Source organism: Dipodomys merriami, unplaced genomic scaffold (genome assembly GCF_024711535.1).
Source record: "Dipodomys merriami isolate MVZ:Mamm:240054 unplaced genomic scaffold, mDipMer1.0.p SCAF_1207, whole genome shotgun sequence".
NCBI classification, from domain to species: Eukaryota; Metazoa; Chordata; class Mammalia; order Rodentia; family Heteromyidae; genus Dipodomys; species Dipodomys merriami.
In genome coordinates, this window is record NW_027202502.1 from 97,149 (window position 1) to 118,806 (window position 21,658).

The 21,658-nt window shown below is 42.2% G+C and overlaps 1 long non-coding RNA gene across 2 annotated transcripts in view; it reads left to right on the plus strand.

Moving 5' to 3' along the window:
• The first annotated feature begins 7,918 nt into the window (after positions 1-7,918).
• Positions 7,919-21,658, plus strand: part of LOC138823575 (uncharacterized) — a 41,277-nt gene continuing 27,537 nt past the window's right edge. For both annotated transcript variants that reach the window (XR_011370858.1, XR_011370859.1), the window contains exon 1: positions 7,919-8,136. This is a non-coding gene — a long non-coding RNA (uncharacterized lncRNA). The remainder of the gene's footprint in view (positions 8,137-21,658) is intronic.

Consider the following 21,658-nt stretch of genomic DNA (forward strand, 5'->3'; position numbering starts at 1 on the left):
ATTGAACAGCTAGCAAGATGGAAAAAAAACTAAAAGCCAGAGGGAGCAAATGGGAATACAGAGAACTTTACATCTGAATGTCTTCCACAAAGACTCTTAAACAATTCCTGTCAGTTAAAAAGCAGATGAACAGCAGTGCACTGACAACCAAGGTGGTAGCCTCATCCTCCTCCCTCACTCTGGGAGGGCTATTTGGTACCCAGAACTGAAAAGGAGTTTGCACATGTCAAAAATTTATTGCTAATCTTCCTCAGCCATCTCCACAGTGAGACAGTATTGTGTTGCCACCTCAGGAGTTAAATGCTTCCTCTCCAAGCGATGACTGCCTCTTGCTCTACCTTGATGCCTCTGGTACCAAGGAGCAAACCCAGATGCAGGTCAGCTGACAGTGTTGGGCACATCTCAAAAGCCTAAGAGGTTCAGGTTCCTCAAGGCCTTTGACAACTCAAGGGATGAGCTCCTCCCCCAAGTATTCTGGCTTAACCCTATCTCTCCCTAAACCAATCCAAGTCACTGCAGTGGTCTTTCTGTTCTTTCTGGGTAACGTCTCTTTTGGAGGTATACTTCACCCTTGATAAAAACACTTTTCAATGAAGCCCGTTTTAAAGCTGTACCTCATGCCTCTACTGACAGCAGTACCAACAACCCAGAAGATTCCCAGCATGGACTCAAGGAACTTTGATTTCCTGTCACTCTAGGTTGGTGTGACCTTTTATAACACTTCAGGTTTATGGAATCACAACCCTTTTGAATTCAAGCTAGACCATTCAGCACAAGTTGCTTTTCACTGCTCTGTATGTTACCCCATAGTGTAGATGTACCATGCACTCATTTCCTGTCGCCTGCAGGCACACATCTGAGTATTCCATGCTTTGGCTGATTCTACAAATAAAGCTCCTATAAACATCTTCAAACAAGTCCTCATGAGGCCACACTGTAGTGTGGACAAATAGTTAGGAGCAAAATAGCTGTTACATTCTACATGCACAAAAAGCTGTCTATTTCCAGAGTGACTGTCTGTACCATTTTCTATTGCTCAACAGCAATCTACATGTTCTGTATTATTCTCTGCCAACAGAGAGATGATCACTCATTCATGGTGTCAGTCTGTGTCAGTTGGCACCTCTCCTCTGGGGCCTGTGACTACACATTACAACCTGGCAGAAGTGAGATGGCTCAATTCCCAGATGCTGCATGGTAAAGACAGAGAGGAGAGCCTCAGTATCCCCTACATGGGCACACCCCAATAGTGTAACATCCATTCACCAAGCCCTACATCTCAATGATCCCACCCCTTCCACTACCACCATGAGTCTCTGAGGGACACTCATCCCAGTTGAGCACCCTGTGATCTTAACACGTGACTTCTCTAATGAATACTGCTGTTATAGCTTTTTGTGTCCTCGTTTAACATTCATATACCACATCTCATATAGAAACTGTTTAAAAAAAGCTTTTGTCCTTTATTGGCAGTGCTAGGGCTCAAAATCCAGACCATGTACACTCTAGGCAGGTGCTCCACCTCTGAGCCCCATCTTCTGCCTTTTCTAATCTGGCCTCAGAAAGTGCTGAGGACTTGAGTTCAATCCTCAATACTAGGAAAAAGAAATTATTATATGGTTTTTGTATACTTCTTCAGGCAGATAAATATGTAGATATAGACACATTGATAACAGGTTCTCTATAGTCTGTCCTTTTGCTAGCTCTCTGAAAGCAAACTAAAGTCCAATGCATCTTATTTTTTCCGAAGTATAATTAATTCATGTTCTGTATGTCCTTCTTGTCAAACATTAGTTTTCAGAGTTCTGGCTTCCCTCCATAGTCTCACTTGCCACGTGGAGTTATATTTGGTGTAGAGGCCACAGTTCAGGCTCTTCTCCTCCCACACAAGTTGTGATTTGGATTAACCATCTCTCTCATCAAGACATTTTCATTTTTTAAAAAATCAATGAACATTATATTCTTCAATTACTTCTCAATTTTCCATTCTGTTCTATTCATTTACCTGTCTGTCAATGTCCCAAACTTTCATTGTCCTAAGCACTTTGTAACATTTTTTGAACTTGATCCTTTTCAAAATTATCCTGCCCATTCCAGATCCTATGCACATCTATAGAAACTTTAGAAATTGGTTTGTTCATTTCTATTCCAAAAAGCCAGCTAGGAAATAGTTTAATAAACTGCCACTCTGGCAGCTCTGAACATTCACTACATAAACATAGACTCTTATGATACGATAAGGCAGAGCCGTTCTGTGATCAGCTGCTACAACCCTTGAGATCCCAGTGATGACACTTGCTGTGTTTTGCTAAGCTGGCTGATGGTTGATAGTTCATGGAAGACTCAGATTGGGGCTGGTCCCCAGACAGCAAAAGGCAGCATCAAAAGGCTGGGGCTTTTCACCAGGAGAAACAGAGGCCAAGGCAGAGTTGATCATCAGTGGCTCACATCACTGCTCATGCCTACATGATGAAGCCACCATGAAAACCAAAAATCCGGGGTTCCGCCTGACTCTGAATTTAGCTAGCTAGAAATTCCTTATGGGAAAGAGATGAGACTGAGGAAGGCTTGTAAGAGGCAATCCCAGTCTTCCTAAGAAAGCTGAATTGGCCAGGAACTGGTGGCTGAAACCTGTAATCCTAACTAGCTACTCAGGAGACTGAGATCTGAGGATCAGGATTCAATGCCAGCCTGGGCCAGTAGTCTGTGAGACTCATGTCTCCAAATAACCACTCAAAACCTGAAGTGGTGTTTTAGTTAAAATGGTAGCTCTTGAGCAAAAGAGCTCAGGGACAGAGTTCAGGCCCCACAACCAACAGTAACAAAGCCAGATCACAAAGGCAGCAGGACCACCTATTGGTAGTAATACCTCAGAACCCACAATGCTGGGCAGACTACTCCAAATGAGGGAAAGACCTAAAAACACCTAATAAGAGGTGCTGTACTCAAAACGAATGGTGACCCTTGACAACTAAAAATAAAAAAAAAAAAAACATAAGTAGAATGAAAGAGAGCCAGGTGCCAGCAGCCCACGCCTGTAATCCTAACTACTCAGGAGACTAGATGTAAGAATCATGGCTCAAAGCCAGCCCAGGAAAGAAAGTCTGTAAGACTCCTATATACAATTTCCCACCACAAAAGCTAAAAGGGGAGCTGTGGCTCAAGTGATAGAGTGCTAACCTTGAGCAACAAATCTAAGGGAGATTGCCCAGGCCCAGAGTTCAAGACATAGTACTGGCACACATAAGCATGCACGCACGCGCGCGCGCGCGCGCACACACACACACACACACACACACACACACAAAGACACACAAACACATCACAAGGCCACATTCCCAGGCCCCTCATGAAGTTTCTCTGAGGTAGCTTTAGGAGTGGGTACCTGAACTAGCAGTCACTCATACCTGTGCGTGACTTGCAAACCTGCTAATGTGTAAGCTTTCTTGCAGGGACACAAGCCAGAGCAGAGGGACCAACTTTTCCCTGCTTCTACTCCTTCCACCCAGTCCCAGAACCATGCTCAATCTCATTAGTACAGGTTTCTCCTTGCAAGAAGGTTCTATTAGGTGTCCTCAAACTGCCAACCTTCCACCTCCAAGGAAAGGAAGAAGAAAAATCTGCTCTTTCTCCAAACTCCAAGGGATTTGTTTGTTTGGGGAGTACCTAGGACTCAATACTGTATCACCCCAGCTGGCAGGGAAGAGATGGGCTCAGGCAGTCCTCCTGACTCAGCGTCCCAAGTAGCTGGTAAATTCAGGTACACTACCTAAAAGTGGAAATCTTTTTCATTTCCCTTCTTGGTGCTGTGAAAGAAGCACATAATTTGAACTCAGGGCCTCACACATGCTATGCACATGTCCTGGCTTCCCTCAAGCTCAAAGTGATTCTGGTGAGACTAAAATTAGTAGATCTGCCTCCACCATGAGAAGAGTATAACATGGGAGTGGAGCCCAATTCTACTGAGTTCAAGGCTGACCTATAACAAGTATGACATGGTGGGGTTACACAAGGAGATGAGCACACAGCACGGAAGCTTCCAAGATACTAGCTCCCCACAGTGAGCCGGAATGCTTCAGTACAACAGGTGAAGCACAGGAGAATCTTCCCTACATAGAATCCTCTCCCCAAGGAGCTTCCAGAGATAAGGACCACCTCAGATTTACTCCTTCTGCCTCCCTGAAAGACCAGTCAACCAGGAGAAACTTCCTTAGTACAGGGTGTAATCCTGCCAGGTCATCACAGCAGAATCAATACTGTGCTCTGGTGTTCATCCTGCCACTGAAGCAGGTAAGCCATCCAAGGAGGGGGTGTCTCATCTCATCTGAGGGAACCTGATTAAGTGGGAGAGGTCTCATCGCCCGGGGAGGGTCTTGACACCTGGGAGTCTCCATTTGAGGATGAAACCTTTGTCTTGTTTTTGATGCCAGTACCAAAAGATTTGATAGTTCATTGGAGACAGGGCTTCCCTGACTTTTCTGTCCTGATTGGCTTTAAAACACAATCATAAAAACATAAAAACATATCTCAGTCTCCTGGGATTACAGGGAGGTGTTACCAGAACATAAAAGACACCCTTTTCTTAATGAAGACAAGAAGTGCAGTACAAAATCCAGCTCCTCTCTCCTGCTCAGTCCTGGAGGACACACAGGCAATTCCACTCAGAGCCTAGAACAGGACTGAGGGGAGAACATAAGACTTGATGCTACACATGGCCACCTAAGGACCAGCTATGCTTATAACAGGGCTCTTGGGCATAGAAATAGTTGCAAAGGACTCAAGAAGAAAGTGGAAATTCCAGCTAGTTTTGGAAGCCTATGTTACTTTGGCCAGAGCGGCAGCTTGAACTGCCTGCTGCACATTGCCATGTGGCAGACACTGGGCACACTAGCATGCCATTTATTCAACATGGCTGGTCCAGATGGGCACAAAGGGTCTGTGCTCTTCCTAACAGGAAACATCTGCTATTAAGTCTGACTGAAAATTATGTGATCGATGATGAATGACACTAATAACATTTAATAACAAGACTTCTCATGATGAGTTATTATGTGATGGCACTGTGCTGATCACTGTATATGAATGATCTCATTCCAACTTCAAAGTAGCCCTTGGAGGTAGGGACTGTGATGTCTCCATTTTATGGATGAGAAAACAAGGCCAAGAAATACGTGTCCAAAATCACAGAGTTAATGGGTGGCAGGACAGGGTTCAAATCTTGATCTGGGTACAAAGTACATTTTCTCCTTAAGTTGTGGTTAAAAATTATTATTTTCACAATGTGAAATGTGTAAATCAGTGACATTTAGCAATTCACAATTTTGTGTTACTGTTGCATTATTTCTGGAGTATTTTTATTACCTTACAGAAGACCTATTAAGGAGTAATTCTCCAACATTACATTGCTCCTAATTCCTGTTAGCACCAATCTACTCTGTCTCTATGGATTTGCCTGTTCTACACATATTTTATATCAGTGGAATCATACAATAAATGGCCTTTTACCTCTGGCTTCTTTTAGTTAATACAGTGTTTGGGAGGTTAACTATGTCACTGCATTTATCAAAACCTTTTGTCCAACCAGAAGGCAGTGGCTCACTTCTGTAATACTAATCACAAGGCTGAGATATGAGATTCTTTTTTTTTTTTTTTTGGTGCGGTCATGGGGCCTGAACTCTGGGCCTGGGCACTGTCCCTCAGCTCTTCAGCTCAAGGCTAGTGCTCTACCACTTAAGCCACAGTGCCACTTCCTGCTTTTGTCTTTTTGCTTATGTGGTGCTGAGGAATTGAACCCAGGGCCTCATGCATGCAAGGCAAGTGCTCTACCACTGAGCCACCTTCCCAACCCCAGTCTATGAGATTCTTATCTCCAATTAACCACCAGAAAGCTAGGAGTGCCAGTATGGCTCAAACTGGTAGAGCACTAACCATGAGAGAAAAAAGCTCAGGGCAGCAAGCAGGCCCTGCATTCAAGCCCCATGACCACAAAAAAAGTAAAAAATGAAACACACCTTCTGTCCATATTATCTTTTTTCCACTTTATTTTATTGGTGAACTTATTTAATGACAAGTAGGGAGGTAGGGAGGTTCCCAAGTGGGTTAAGTTGGAAGTACCAAAAAATTCAGGATCTAGGCTTTCTCCATATGTGTAGTTGCAATGAAGGGTTAGTTGGAGAGAAGAGTTTTTTCCAGACTTGTCTGCCCAGGATGGTTTTGAACCATGATCCTGACATATTAGTCTTCTCAGTAGTTAGGATGCTAGGCATACCACCCGTACCCAGCTTCAATTTCTTTTTACTTATAAGAAAAGCTTGCCCTGAATTTTCCCCCTCCAATCTGCTCTGCCAGATATTCAAGGCAACCTATTCCTCAGCAGTTGCTGGCAAAGAAATGGAATTACAATGAATGATGTAAGATTAATGAAGGTTGAGGCTGGAAGGGGCCCTGTTTCCCCTGTGGTCCACAGTTACCTGATACCTGAACAAAATCCAAAATGTAAGAGAAAGTGATGTCTGTAAGATGGGGCAGCCACTAGTATGTGGGAAAGATTTCCTGAAAGAAACCCATCTGTTCTGAGCTCCAGGCCTTAACTGAATGTCTGAAATGACAAACAAAACTATCCAATCACCAACCTCAACATGCCCAAGATGAAACTCATGGTCCCTTCCCAGTGTTGTATTTAGTTGTGACAAGCATTCCCATTTCAGATGCCCATGCCAGCAAAAGAATCGTCACATCAGCTTTATCATCCATACCAAACACAGTCCCAAGTCCTGCTGATCTAGTCACTCTTACTTATATCCACTGCTACCATCCTAAGTCCAAGTGACCTCATCAGTTCTTCCCTGGATAATCCACTCTAGTTTCTTCACAGCACAGTTAGAGTGGTCCTTTCAAATATAAATTGGTTGTGTTTAAGGCACTGCTCCTGGAAGAAAGACTAAAATTAGGTCTTTGTCTAATCCTTCTAGTCCCAGTCACACTGCTTTCCTTTGAGCTTAATAAGGTTTGCACTCCATCCCACCTCAAGACGTCTTCATCTGCCCCTTATCACTTTTCCCTTTCACCTTAACCTTCATTTCCAAAGGAAAGCTTTCCCACGCATCCTCATGGTAAAACCCTTGCACTAGGAATCACATCTTGATGGTCAGATTCTTGTACTAGAAGTCATGTCCTCATGCTCAGACCCTTGCACTAGGAGTCACGTCCTCATGGCTAGACACTAGCACTTGGAGTCACATCCTCATGGTCACATTCGTGCATTAGGAGTCACATTCTCATGGTCAGACCCTTTCACTAGAAGTCACATCCTCATGGTCAGACACTTGCACTGGGAATCACATCCTCATGGTCAAATCCTTGCACTGGGAGTCACGACCTCATGATTAGATCCTTGCACTTGTGCTGGGAGTCATGTCCTCATGGCTATTTCCTTGCACTAGGAATCACGTCTTCAAGGTAGAACCTTGGACTGGAAGTTAGAAAGGATTCCTTCTTTTTTCTCAGTATGCAGACTAAGGTCTAAGGTCCATAACAAGAAGCAGCTGGTGCTTCTTCAACAACACACTAAATGCTAAGTACATGGCTGTTGAATGGCTATGTTAATGTGTAACCTTAACAGAAGTGTGGCAGACATGGAAAGTACCCCAATTCCATGCGGTTACAGGATAGCCAAGACTGACCCCCTGGTTGGCAGTGCATGTCACCTGCGTCCATTTGTTGTGGTTTCACCTCTGGCCCCATCTCTCCGGAATGGGCCGGGAGTGGGGTGCAGAGGTCAAGTGAAGTAACAGCCACCAGCCTGTGATTGGGCTCTCTGGCTCGCCGGTTGGGAAAGGGGAATGTCTCTGGGTGCTGATTGGCTGTCTCACTGCGTTTGGGTAGGCAACGGTAGCAGCAGTGGCAGGGGCAGGTGCTTGGAGGGACTGGACAGGGCCCAGCAGAGAGGGAGGAGGCAGGCGGAATGGGTCCTTGCCACAGGATGTGCTGAGCATTGCTTGTGTGGGCTGCCCGCCTAGACCTGCAGTGACCAAAGCTGGATAAGGGTGCTCTGGTGCCCTGTGACAACCACCAGCGATTCTATGCAGGAGAGCTTTTGCTGGGTCGTGGCCAACCGCTTCTACAAGCTGCTGGAAGGTGAGTAGGACCAGTTCCACATCCTGTGCGATGCCAATCGCTCTCGCCAGCAGCAGCAGCTGCATAGCCGCAAGCAAGACAAGACCGCCATGGTGGCTGCAGCTCCAGTGGAGCTACGCAGGAACTTAGGTTCCCAGGCCGGACGCTGGCGGCAGCCCCAGGGAGTCTCAGAAGGAGCTCAAGAGCCTCCCGGTGCCCGGTGAGCCTTGGCAGGACAGCCCAGGCCCTCAGCCACCAGGTACATGGGTAGGAGAGGAGAGGAAGGGCACCGGGTGCAGGACAACCAGGCCAGCTGCCTAGATCCTCGGCATGAGACCAAGGCACTGTGTGCAGCGAGGGTGAGCGCCCTGGAGGCATTTCATGTGCCAAGAGTGCTCTTGGCCAGGAAGGTGGGAGCCTATGAAACGGGGAGCCTGGCTGGCGCCCCAGGTGGCCCTGGGGTGCCACCAAGCCAGCAAGCAAGTCTGGAGCGGGCTGGTGCTACCAGCATGAAGGGAAGGGGGTGGCCGGTGGGGGGCCACAGAGGACGGGGGGTGGGGTTGCCTTTCTCTAACTGGCGCTGGCCTGGCTGCACTTGCATTCCTGAATCACCCCTGACTGCTCTAAGACAGGCGTTCCTAACCCTGGCACCTCCAAGCTTCTAGATGTCTCCTGCCTCATCAGACCATGGCCTGGTGCAGGAAGAGGAAGGGCACCTCAGAAAACACTTCCACCTGACCCGCCCTGGCCTGAGGCATCTGCACCTGCCTCCCACTTCTTCCCTGAGTGCTGAGTGAGGCGAGTGGTTGTCATGAGGTGAGGTGTGTGGTTGTCACTCTTCTGATTGTTGAGGTTAGCTGTGTGGTTGTCACTGTTCTAGGTGTTGAGGTTAGATGTGCAATTGTAACTGTTCTGAGTATTGAGGTTAGGTATGTGGTTGTCACTTTTCTGAGAAATGAAGTTAGGTGTGTAGTTGTCACTGTTCTGAGTACTGAGGTTAAATGTGTAGTTGTCACTATTCTGAGTGTTGAGGTTAAGTGTGTAGTTGTTATTGTTCTGACTGAGATTAGGTGGGTAGTTATCTCTGGTCTGAGTCGAGGTTAGGTGTGCGGTTGTCACTGTTCTGAGTACTGAGGTTATGTGGTAGTTGTCACTGTTCAGAAAACTGAGGTTAGGTGTGTATTTGTCACTGTTCTGAGTATTGAGTTTAGGTATGTAGTTGTCACTATTCTGATGACTGAAGTTAGATGTACAGTTGTTGCTTTTGTGTGTATTTAAGTTAGGTGTGTGGTTGTCACAGTTCTGAGTGCTGAGGTTAGGTATATAGCTGTCACTGTTCTGAGTAGTGAGGTTAGGTGTGCAGTTGTCATTGTTCTGACTGTTCTGATATTGATGTTAGGTGTGCAGTTGTCACTGTTCTGAGTTTTTAAGTTAGGTGTGTGGATGTCACTTTTGAGATATGCGTTTGAGATATGTGTTTGAGATATGCAGTTGTCACTGATCTGAGTACTGAGGTTAGGTGTGCTATTGTCATTGTTCTGAGTATTGATGTTAGGTGTGTGGTTGTCACTGTTCAGAGTACTGGGGTTAGGAGTGTAGTTGTCACTGCTCTGAGTGTTGAGGTTAGATGTGTAGTTGTCACCATTCTGAGTGTTGAGTTTAGGTGTTCTGTTGTCACTGTTCTGAGTATTCAAGTTAGGTGTGCAGTTGTCACTAGTCTGAGTATTGAGATTAGATGTGCATTTGTTACTGTTTTGACTGTTCTGAGTATTGATGTTAGGTGTGCAGGTGTCACTGTTCTGAGTACTGAGGTTATGTGTTTGGTTGTCACTGTTTTTAGTGTTGAAATGAGGTGTGTAATTGCCACTGTTTTGAGTAGTGAGTTCATGTGTATATTTGTCACTTCTGAGTATTGAGGTTTGGTGTGCTGTTGTCAGTGTTCTGAGTATTGAAGTTAGTAGTGTGGTTGTCACGATTCTGAGTATTGAGTTTAGCTATGTAGTTTTCACTGTTCTGAGTATTGAGGTTGGGTGTGTATTTTTCACTGTTCTGAGTACTGGGGTTAGCTGTGAAATTATCACTTTTCTGAGTATTGAGATTAGGTGTGTAGCTGTGTCTGTTCTGAGTTGAGATTAGGTGTACAATTGTCACTGTTGAGTGTTGAGGTTAGGTGTGTAGTTGTCACTGTTCTGAGTGTTGGGGTTAGGTGTGCTGTCATCACTGTTCTGAGTATTGAGGTTAGGTGTGTGGTTGTCACTTTTCTGAGTAGTGAGATTAGGTGTGCATTTGTCACTGTTTTGACTGTTCTAATTATTGATGTTAGCTGTACAGTTGTCACTGTTCTGATTACTGAGATTAGATTTGTAGTTGTCACTTTTCTGAATGTTGAATTTAGGTGTGCAGTTGTCAATGTTGTGAGTACTGAGCTTATGTGTGTAGTTTTCACTGTTCTGAGTATTGAGGTTTGGTGTTCTGTATTCAGTTTTCTGAGTATTGTAGTTTTGAGTGTGGTTGTCACTGTTCTGAGTATTGAGATTAGGTGTGCAGTTGTCACTGTTCTGAGTACTGCAGTTAGGTGTGTAGTTGTCAATGTTCTGAGTAGTGATCTTAGGTGTGTAGTTGTTATCGTTAGCAGAGCTTGTTTGCCTATTCCTGGCTTGGTCAAGACTCATCCACTGCTTTCTAGGCAGCAGAAGCTCACGCCTGTTCTCCTAGGTCTTCAGGATGCTAAAACGGAATCAAGGTTCAAAGACAGCCTGGCAGGAAAGTTCAGGAGACTCTTACCTCCTGTTAACCATGGTGGGGCTGCAGTTCAGTGGTGGAGTGACAACCCTGAGCCAGAAATCTTGAGGGACAGTGCTCAGGCCTGAGCATGGACATGCGTGCACACTCACATATACATGTGTGCAGACACACACACAAAGTGTGAGTTCATGCCCTGTCAGAAAATTTTAAGTGCTAGCACCTTGACTTGTGCAAATCGCGACTCTACCTTTATCTGTGTGGAGAAGATTTGTTGCTTGAGAATCAGAAGTCTGTAAAATAAAGTCTGTAAAATAAAGATGCTGAAAACCAAATGCTATTCGGTATGTCAGTAAGTGTATGACCTTACTTAATCAAATGAGATAATGCACTTTTACCTTACTTTTTTTCTCAAATTAGAGAAATATAAAATTAAATGAGGCAAGGATTCTCCATTTATTTACTGATCTACGTAGTTTTTGCTGTAATAGTTTGAACTGATGGCCTCACTAATTTTTAGATATAGCTGTCTCCCTATGCTTCCTACAAAGCTGAGATTAGAAGTGCATGCCATCATGACTTCATGTCTAGCTTCATTTTTTTAAACAAATGAAAATGTTGTGTCCTTTAGAAGAGTGTGACACTGCAGCTAGTATTGCTAATAAGCTGACTTTTCACAGTTTTCAATTTTAAAATAAATTTTTGTCATTTTTTTTTCTTATAGTATTGAGGATCAAACTTGGGGCCTCAAGCAAGCCAGGCCAAAGGACATTATCAATGAACTATAGTCCTACCCTGTGGTGGAAATTTTAAACATGTATGACATTGAATGAACACCCTTTATTTTTCCTGACGTCAGCACTGTGAATTTATATACACAAATTTAATTACATAAATGCACAGTGCTTTTTCTTTTTTCAAAACTTAAGTGATATAATCTGGGATGCAGTCCACTTCCTGCCTGACAGTGCACTACCAACTTTTCTGTCCATTTAGAGTCTAGGCAATCTGGCTTTTGAGATATATATTTACAAATCTTGAGGTAATTTTATAGGTAGAATAACATTGTAGTTTTTTTCAAGGTGCATAATAGAAGAAAGCACCTCATTAATTTCCATTTATGTAGTTACTGTACTAAATTTATCTGTAATGAGTGTTAAAGTTCTACACAAATTTCTGTAAGCCCTGTTATGAAGGTCTGTGATTTTCTCTACTTAAATATTTTATTTATTTATTTTATTGTGAAAAAACCATACAGAGGGGTTACAATTACATGGGCAAGATAATGAGTACATTTCTTATGAAGCCTTGTTGCCTCCTCCATTGTTTCCCATTCCCGTCCTTTCCCCTTTCCACCCCACCCCCACCCCTGCCAAAGTTGTAAAGTACATTTTTCAACATAATGTATTGTAAATCTCATTGTTGCAATGGGTCCACCTGTATCCCTATTTAAACAATTTGTTTTTTTCCTTCCCCTTTAAAATTATACATGTTATGCCAAGGTCACAGGACCCCCACCAAGAAGAACTCTACAGCTGTTTTATTTAAACAGGCTGCAGCTTGGGCCTCATCTTACACTCTGACACAGTGGCGCTCAGGAAGAGAGCACTGAGCTAAGGATGTGCAGGTCTTATAAAGGTACACACCCAGGTGGTTTATCACCACCTATTGCTCTGCTACAAACAAGCAACAAGTGGTCACTGCCTCCAAATTTTAACCCTTCATTCCCCCCCATTGACTTATACTCCTGAGACACAATCTTGTAGCTCTGGGCCAAAACTAATTTCCAATACCTCACGAACTTGAACGGGTATAGTCCCTCTCTGACCTTAGCCATAATATTAAACAATAATATCAATAACAACCAGTTTATTTTTCTTTTCTTGAGGTGTATGCGGAGTGGTTGGGTAGGATGCTTGCAGACTTCCCATGTTTCCCCACGGTCATCCAGGGCAAAGGGTTCAGCTGGTCTGGCATGGGAGCAGAGGATCCAAGCAGCAAGGGCAGGAGGAGTAGTCAGTAGCACCATGTAAGGTCCCTTCCACCTTGGTTCCAGAGATCTCAAGTTGTGCCTTCGAACAAACACCCAGTCCCCTGGTTTAAACAAATGGGGGGTAGGAATAGAAGCAGAATCATAATGCTCTAAGCTGGGGCCACATACTCTTATGCAACAGCTGTAAATAGTCAAGCTTACACAGAAATTCAGTATCATCCAAATCAGCAAGCAATTCAGTCTGAAGACTAGGGATAATGGGTGGAGGGGGTCCATGCATTATTTCAAAAGGAGTAAAGCCAAACCGATAGGGTGAAGTTCTTATTCTAAACAGGGGCAAAAGGAAGGAGTGATACCCAATCTGCGCCAGTCTCCAAGGCCAATTTATTTAAGGTCTCCTTTCTGATTCATTCTTTCTACCTGCACTGAACTCTGGGGTCTATAAGCACAGTGCAAATTCCAATCCATCCCAGGTGCTGTGGCTATTCCCTGACTTACTTTTGAGACGAAGGCCCATCCATTATCTGTCCCAACAGTGGATGGGAAGACATACCTGGGTAGGATTTCTTCCAGGATCTTCTTAGCCATGATTTTCACAGTCTCATGTTTGTTGGGTAGGCTTCAACCCATCCTGAAAAAGTGTCTACAAAAACTAGCAAATATTTATATCCAAATTTTCCAGTTTTAATTTCTGTGAAGTCTACTTCCCAATACACACCTGGCCTATCTCCACGGAGGCAAGCTCCTTTTGTAACCAGTTGATTGGGGGCATTGGTGAGCTGACAGGCTTCACAAATTTTTTTAAATTTAATTTTATTTTATTTGTGAACATACTGTACAGAGGAGTTACAATTACATGGGCAGGATAATGCATACATTTCTTACCAAACATTGCAGCCTCCTCCTTTGTTTACCCTTCACATCCCTTCACAGCCTCCCCCCTCCCCCCCATCCCAATCCTATTCCTTCCCCCCACACACACCGACGTTGTAAAGCTCATTTTGGACATGACAACTTGTACTTCTCATTGTTGCAACAGGTCCACCTGTATAGATAAACAACTGGTTTTTCCCCATCTCCTCCACAAGTTATACTGACATCAAATATAGTGAAAGCAGGGGTTATACTGTGGGGGAGGGACATACAAAGCAACAAAGAGATAATCTTATAAATGTGTTAGAAACACATGCATGGAAGAAAAAAACATTAAAATACACATCTAAGGGTTCATTTTCCTGACATTACATTATCTGACCTTTTCCGCTTGACTCATACATATACTAGATATTACAAATAAGGGAAACCATGGGACCTATATTTCTTGGGCCTGGCTTACTTCACTTAATATAATTTTTTCCAAGTTTTTCCATTTTCTAACAAATGGGGCAATGTCATTCTTTCTGATGGAGGCATAGAATTCCATTGTGTATATATACCACATTTTCTTGATCCAATCATCTACTGAGGGGCATCAGGGTAGGTTCCATATCTTAGCTATGGTAAATAATGCTGCAATAAACATAGTTGTGCTGGTAGCTTTAGTGTGGTCTTGTTTGTATACATTTGGGTAAATGCCCAAAAGTGGGATTGCTGGGTCATAGGGGAGTTCTATGTGAAGTCTTTTGAGGAACCTCCATACTGCTTTCCAAAGTGGTTGAACAAGTTTACATTCCCACCAACAATGAAGTAAAGTTCCTTTCTGTACACATCCCCTCCAGCATCTGTTGTTGTTAGAGTTCTTGATTTTTCCGTTCTAACTGCATTGAGGTGATATCTCCATGTTGTTTTGATTTGCATTTCTTTTATGGCTAGGGATGTTGAACATTTCTTCATGTGTCTATTGGCCATCCTTCTTTCTTCTTCAGAGAAGTTTCTCTTTAAATCTTTCGCCCACTTATTTATTGGGCAGTTGTTTCTTTGAGGATTTGTTGTTGGGGGGTTTAATTTTTTGAGTTCCAAGTATATTTTAGATATGAGACCCTTGTCAGTTGTATGGCTAGTAAAGATCTTCTCCCAATCCGTGGGTTTTCTATTGATCTTGCTAGCTATGAGGCTTCACAATTTTTAACAATGTCCTCGATGAGTTGATTTTTACTTTGGAGTGTTGGAGCATGTCCTGCAGTCTTCGTGTTCCCATGTGAGGGACGCAATGGATTCTCTTTAGAATCCCCTTCCCCAATCTTTTTAGCAAGATAACTTTCCCCTCACCAGTTTTCCTTCTCTGTCCAGAGGTTTATAGGCCATGGGAATTTTCTTTATCCACTGCAAGTCTTCTTGGGGGTATTGAGGCTCAGGAGGCAAAGCTCGTGGCCCTGGGTCTACTAGAGTCAGCTCTGGGCTGGAGGGCCAACTCCTTAGCTGCCTGATCGGCCAAGTTATTTCCTTTGGTTATAGAATCAGTTCCCTTTTGATAGCCAGGGCAGTGCATAATGGCAATATTTGCTGTTTCCCATCTGGCCGAGGCTTAAAATTTCTTGTTTGTTTTTAATATATTTTCCCTCAGCTGTCAGCAGCCCCCTCTCTTGGGAAATGGCTCCATGGCCATGCACGTTGGCAAAAGCATACCGACTGTCTGTGTAAATGTTTAGTCTCTTCCATTTTCCCATTTGTAGGGCTTTTGTTAGTGCCACTAGCTCTGCTCTTTGTGCAGACATTCCCTGGGGGAGTGCTTCTGCCCACACTATCTCAGTGTCCATGATGATTGCTGCGCCTGCGTATCTTTTTCCATCTCGAATGAAACTGCTGCCCTCTGTGAACCATGTATGCTCAGCATGTGATAGTGGCGATTCCAACAAGTCTGGCCTCTTTTCCTTTACCCAGTCTCTCTTTTCATGCTCAATTTCATGTTTTCTGTCCTTCCTTTCCTGTTTTTGCCACGGCTACTAGATCCCTAATAGACCTCTCACCGAGAGTCAGATTCTACAGCTGTTTTATTTAAACAGGCTGCAGCTTGGGCCTCGTCTTCCACTCCGACACAGCGGAGCCCAGGAGGAGAGCCCTGAGCTAAGGATTTTCAGGTCTTATAAAGGCACACAACCGTGCAGTTTAGCCCCATTTGTTGCTTTGCTACAAACAAGCAACAAGTGGTCACTGCCTCAAAACTTTAACCTTTCAATACCAACATCAAATACAGTGAAAGCAGGGATTATACCATAGGGGAGGGACATAAAAAGCAACAAAGAAATCATCTTATAAATATGTTCGAAACAACCGCAGGAGAGAAAAAAAAAACATTTCTTCATGTATCTATTGACTATCCTTTTCCTCTTCAGAGAAGTTTCTCTTTAAGTCGTTAGCCCACTTATTTATTGGGCAGTTGTTTCTTTGAAGATTTGGTTTTGGGGGATTTAATTTTTTAAGTTCTAGGTATATTTTAGATATGAGTCCCTTGTCTGTATAACCCATGCTTTCACTGTATTTGATGTTGGTATAATTTGTGGAGAGGAAGGGAAAAAACAAATCGTTAAACTAAGGATACAGGTAGACTCATTGCAATAATGAGATGTACAAATCGTTATGTCAAAATACGAACTTTACAACTTTGGTGAGGGGTGGGGGGAGTGTCGGGTGGGGAGAGGGGGGAGTATGGAAAGGGATGGGAAGTGGAAACAAAGAGGAGGCTACAATGCTTGATAAGAAATGTACTCGTTATCTTGCCCATGTTATTGTAATTCCTCTGTACGGTATTCTCATAATAAAAAAGAAAAGAAGAAACATTTGAATCCTTATCTTGGGGTTCCAATCCAGATGCCCCTCAATAGATGAATGGATCAAGAAAATGTGGTATGTATACACAATGGAAGTCTATGCCTCCATCAGAAACAATGACATTGCCCCATTAGTTAGGAAATAGAAATGCTTGGCAAAACTCATATTAAGTGAAGTAAGCCAGGCCCAAAGAAACATAGATCCTATGGTTTCCTTTATTTGCAACAACTAGTATATGTCTGAGACAAACAGAAACTGTCAGATAAGTTGATGTTAGGCAAAATGAAACATTTTAAATTTAGTCTGAAGATTGAGTGAATGCTTAGCATAGAGAAATGTCAAGCATTTGGGAATACACTTTTTGACATACACCAGAAACATTAATCCTCCAGAATGTGGGAATTAGATGCTTGCCCCGTGGAATTGGAAGTTTTAATGTACTAAACTATCCAAAGCTGTACAGAAACCTATGAGAGGCCCTTTGCTCAGTATATTCTCGAACCATCAGAGACTGTTTCAGCTCGCTTTTCTCAGCTTTCTTCAGAGCCTAGAAACCCTTTGAGCCAAAATGCAACTATTTTATGGGAACTCTTGCTGGAAATTTTACTGTATTCTTTTCCTTTTCTAAGCTTGTGTTTAGATCAGTGATCAAATGCTAATGCAAGCCTTTTATTGGAAAGGGCTGGTGAAATGCAAGCTGCTGTTCTAGTGTGGAAAAGCAAGGTGGGTTCAATTGCAGTTTTGACCTCTTACAACTGATTTGGGGGGAAAATGTCTGTCACTATTAGCTTTGGTCTTTGGAGATTTAGAGGGAGAATGTAGTATTTGCAGGATATTGGTAAATATCCTAGTAAGTAGCCAATTCTATTTAACACTTCAATTTACATACAGAAATGATGGAAATGACTTTACTATAAAGCAAGTTTAATTGATATAGTTAAAAATGAGATAGCAGAAAGAAGGTAGAATAATCAATGAAGTAATTCTGTAGTTGAATGGAGATACTATAATGGTAAAACACAAATGCTTATGGGTTGCAAATAGAAAATCTAAAGCAAATCTTTTAATTTTTCACTTTGCTAACTTTATTTATGTAGGTGCTAATTCTAGGAATTGAACTTAAGGCCTGGGCTCTGTCCCTTAGCTTTTTCTTTTGCTTATGGTTTTTGCTCTACCACTTGAAGCCACAGCTCCACTTCTGGCTTTCTTAGAGATCACATAACTTTTGTGCCTAAGTTGGCTTCGAACTCTGATCCTCAAATTCCATTCTTACAAGTAGCTAGGACTACAGGAATAAGCCACCAGTACTCACCTTCAACTTGTTTTTTTGTTGTTTTGTTTTGTTTTGTTTTGTTGTTGTGGAGCTTGAGCTCTGGGTCTGGATTTTGTCCCTCAGATCTTCTGTTCAAGCCTAGCACTCTACCGCTTTGAACCACAGTGCTAATTTCAGTTTTTCTGGTGCTCAATTGGAGATAAGAGCCTCATGGATTTTCTGCCAGGCTGGCTTTGAACCACGATCCTCAGCTCTTGACCTTCTGAGTAGCTTGGGTTTCAGGTGTGACCCACCAGTGCCTGGCTCAACTTATTAACAACTTAGTGACATTTTCCCCCTGATTTCAACTACCCCTTCTATTTTGGTTGATCTGATTTGTTTCTACAGTAGAAGTATAATCCTCTATGAAAATATCATAAAGTGATGTAAGTTAGATTTAAATAGTTATTGATATTATAGGATATTAGAGCCATAGAGTGAACTTAAATCCCTTGTGCAATATTTGACACTCAAAAACATTTTATATTCAAGGTAATTACATAATTTTATGTTCGTGATGTACAAACAGGATTTTTATTTTAAGACTTGATAGTACTTACTTATTTGTGTTAGAGTATAAAGTTTAGTTAGGAAATAATAATGAGAAAACTGAAAAAAATCCCTGTATTTTTAAATTTTGTAATTTTTGCCAGTCCTGGGGCTTGAACTCAGGATCTGGGCACTGTCTCTGAACTGCTTTTGCTCAAGAGTAGTGTTCTACCACTGAGCCACAGTGCCACTTCTGCCTTGTTCTGTTTATGTGGTACAGGGCATCTTGCATGGTAGGCAACCACTAAGCCACATTCCCAGCTCTATGCCTGTATTTTTATTGTGGATACATGAGAGGAATTTAATGAGATGTACATCCATTATTTGAATAAATTTTAATATTTTTCTATATGTACTATCAGCGTGGTGTAATTACTCCTAAGGAAAATCAAAGAAGTATAGCAAAAGCTATAAATAATATTTGAGGACCCTTCTAAATCTAAGGGGAAAAAGACAATTTTGGAAGACAGTTTAAGAAATGACAAAGTTCAAAATTTAGTTACTAACTTATTAGATGGCTTAAAATACAGGATTTGATTGCATATTCTAAAGCAGCAGAAGAGAAAAGACAAAAGAGGGTTAGCACTTTGTCCTTGTTTCACCTGGATGCTGGATTCTCAAATGGACAAAAAAAGATACCTTCTTGAGTGAGTTGAAAACTGAGTTGAGGCCCACACTAGAGACATATGGCAAATATATAAATCCCATTCAAGGGAAGGAAAATCTTTTTAAAATACAATGTTAAGTACAATCTAATATTGTACTTTAAACTACAATCAAAGGTACTGGTATGTACTACTTTCCTGGATGAGGTTTAGAACTATGGTTTCATAAAGCTGCTTTTGAAATGTGAAATGTAGTTAGTTTATTAAATTGTGTTAATAGAGGTCATCTATAATTAACCAGGTGTGGTGCATGCCTATGTTTTTAACCCTCAGGAGTCTTGATACAGAATGATTGTGAGTTCCAGGCTAATCTCAAACATATGTAATGACCTTATTTCAAAACACAGCAACAACAAAAAGAAAGAAAAAGATACCTATAATTATATGGTTTATCGTATACTCTCTAAAACATAAGTGAAGTCATAATAGTAATAAGGTTTTATTAAAATGAATAAATTCTAGAAAATAACATCAGCAACTTTTTCCCCCGGAAATTCCCATTTATCCAGTGGTATTCCAACTGGTTTTTGGAAAAATGAAATCTTAAGGAACCTATAGAATTGTACCTAGTGTTTCATGGATGTTGTGTTTTAGCCCTCTGCTTTGGTTTTCTGCTGGCAGGCCAGAAGTGGACTCCTAGAAAGGGGGAGCAACAAGGCTGGAATGACAGCTGGAGAAAACAGGTGATACTTAATAGAGCTGAGCAGAGATCCTACAGGGAATATGGACCATTTGAGGCCAAGAGGCAGGCCGACTTTACAGCTGAGAAGTTTTCAGCTGAAATGTATGTACAGTCCTCAACTGGGATGGTTGGGGAACCAGAGGACTTTTCAGAACAGCCATAACCCTTTGTGACCTTTCCATATTACAGATCTTAGGAACATTTTGATAGTTTAGGCAACAAGTCATTATTATTTTAGATGACACCTGAAAGATCTTCATGTATTTCAGAGATGACCTTATATCAAGATTCAGGGCCAGTTGTATAATTAAAACTAAATGTGGAGCTGGGTTCTGTTGGCTCATGCCTGTAATTCTAGCTACTCAGGAGGCTGAGATATGAGGATCGTGGTTCAAAGGCAACCCCAAGCACGAAAATCCTTGAGACTCTTATCTCTAATTAACCACCAGAAAACAGGAAGTGGTGCTATGGTTTAAATGGTAGAGTGCTAGCCTTGAGATGAAGAGCTGAGAGATATCACCCAGGCCCAGAGTTCAAACCCCATGAACAACAAAAATAAATAAATAATAAATTAACCATGGGCTTGGAAGGTACTTTATCAGTAGAGCATTGGGAGAGCTCTTTAGAATATACAAGGCCCTAGTATCAATGTCTAATTCCACTGCAAAGGAAAAAAATATTTTCCATAAGTATGAGAAGCACACAGTGCAGTGTTTCACACGAGTTAACATAGCTGTTTTGCGAGACACCACCTTAACTTATGAAAAGCTGAGTGTCCTGGTACATGCCTTTCACCTATGTGGGAAGCATAAATATGGGGTCCAGGCTGGCCTAATCAAAAGCAAGTATACAAAAGTAACAAAATAGCTGGACTCTAGTGGCTCACATCTGTAGTACTAGCTACTCAGAAGGCTAAGATCTGAGGATCACAGTTTGAAGTCAGCCCAGGCAGTAAAATCCATAATATTTTCTCTCCAATTAGCCAGATTAGAACTGAGGCCTAATACAGCAGCAGCTGTAAACAACAACAAAAAAAGGTAAGTAAAAGCTCAAGGTCCTGAGTGTAAGGACCAATACTGACACCAGAAAAAAATAAACAAGTAAATAATCAAAAGGAACTGGAGGCATGGTTCAAGTAGAGTGCTTTTGTAGCAAGCATACAGTCCTTAACTCAAGCCCCAGCACAGCAAAACAAAACAAAACCAAAACAGATGAGTATATTGGATACTTTAAAATTTTACTTTGAAGTTTTACACTAAGGAGCTAATTTTAGAGTAGGGATATAATTAGGGTTTTGATTTAGCATTATGAATTCAGTCTCTTAAATAGATTGAAACAGATTCTTAATTCTATGATCAGCTAAGTAGGCTATCATGAGACATGTGAAGAAAAGTCTAATATGATACATGATACCAAACTCTGGAAAGTTCTCTGGTGTGAAGTAATGCATAGGACTGGTGCATTCTACCATGTCTCCTGAGTCAGAGCAAAGCCTTCTACAAACGTAGTTATTATTTTGCTTATGCCTCCTGTTAGTAAGATAGTTCTGTATTCAGGGAGTCAAGTTTCTCAAAGTGTTTTGACTTCCTGCCATCCAAATTCATTTAGGACCCTGTCCGAAACAAAGTCTTAGTCAAAGAACATGGCTTTATAAGGCTGGAGTAAGGAACCATTTTCTACCAAGCGCTATTTGGATATTTATAACCTGTCATGTACCAAATGATTTTTCAGGCCTTATAGGGCCCATGGGTCAAGTGTACCTCATCCCTGCTAGAGTCAATTAGAAATAAGTAAATAAAGGACCTGTAGCAGAGAGCGGCACATCTGAAGTGGTGTGCATATGGTGACTAACTAGAAGGGACACATAAAACAGCAATGCACAACCTGGTGGA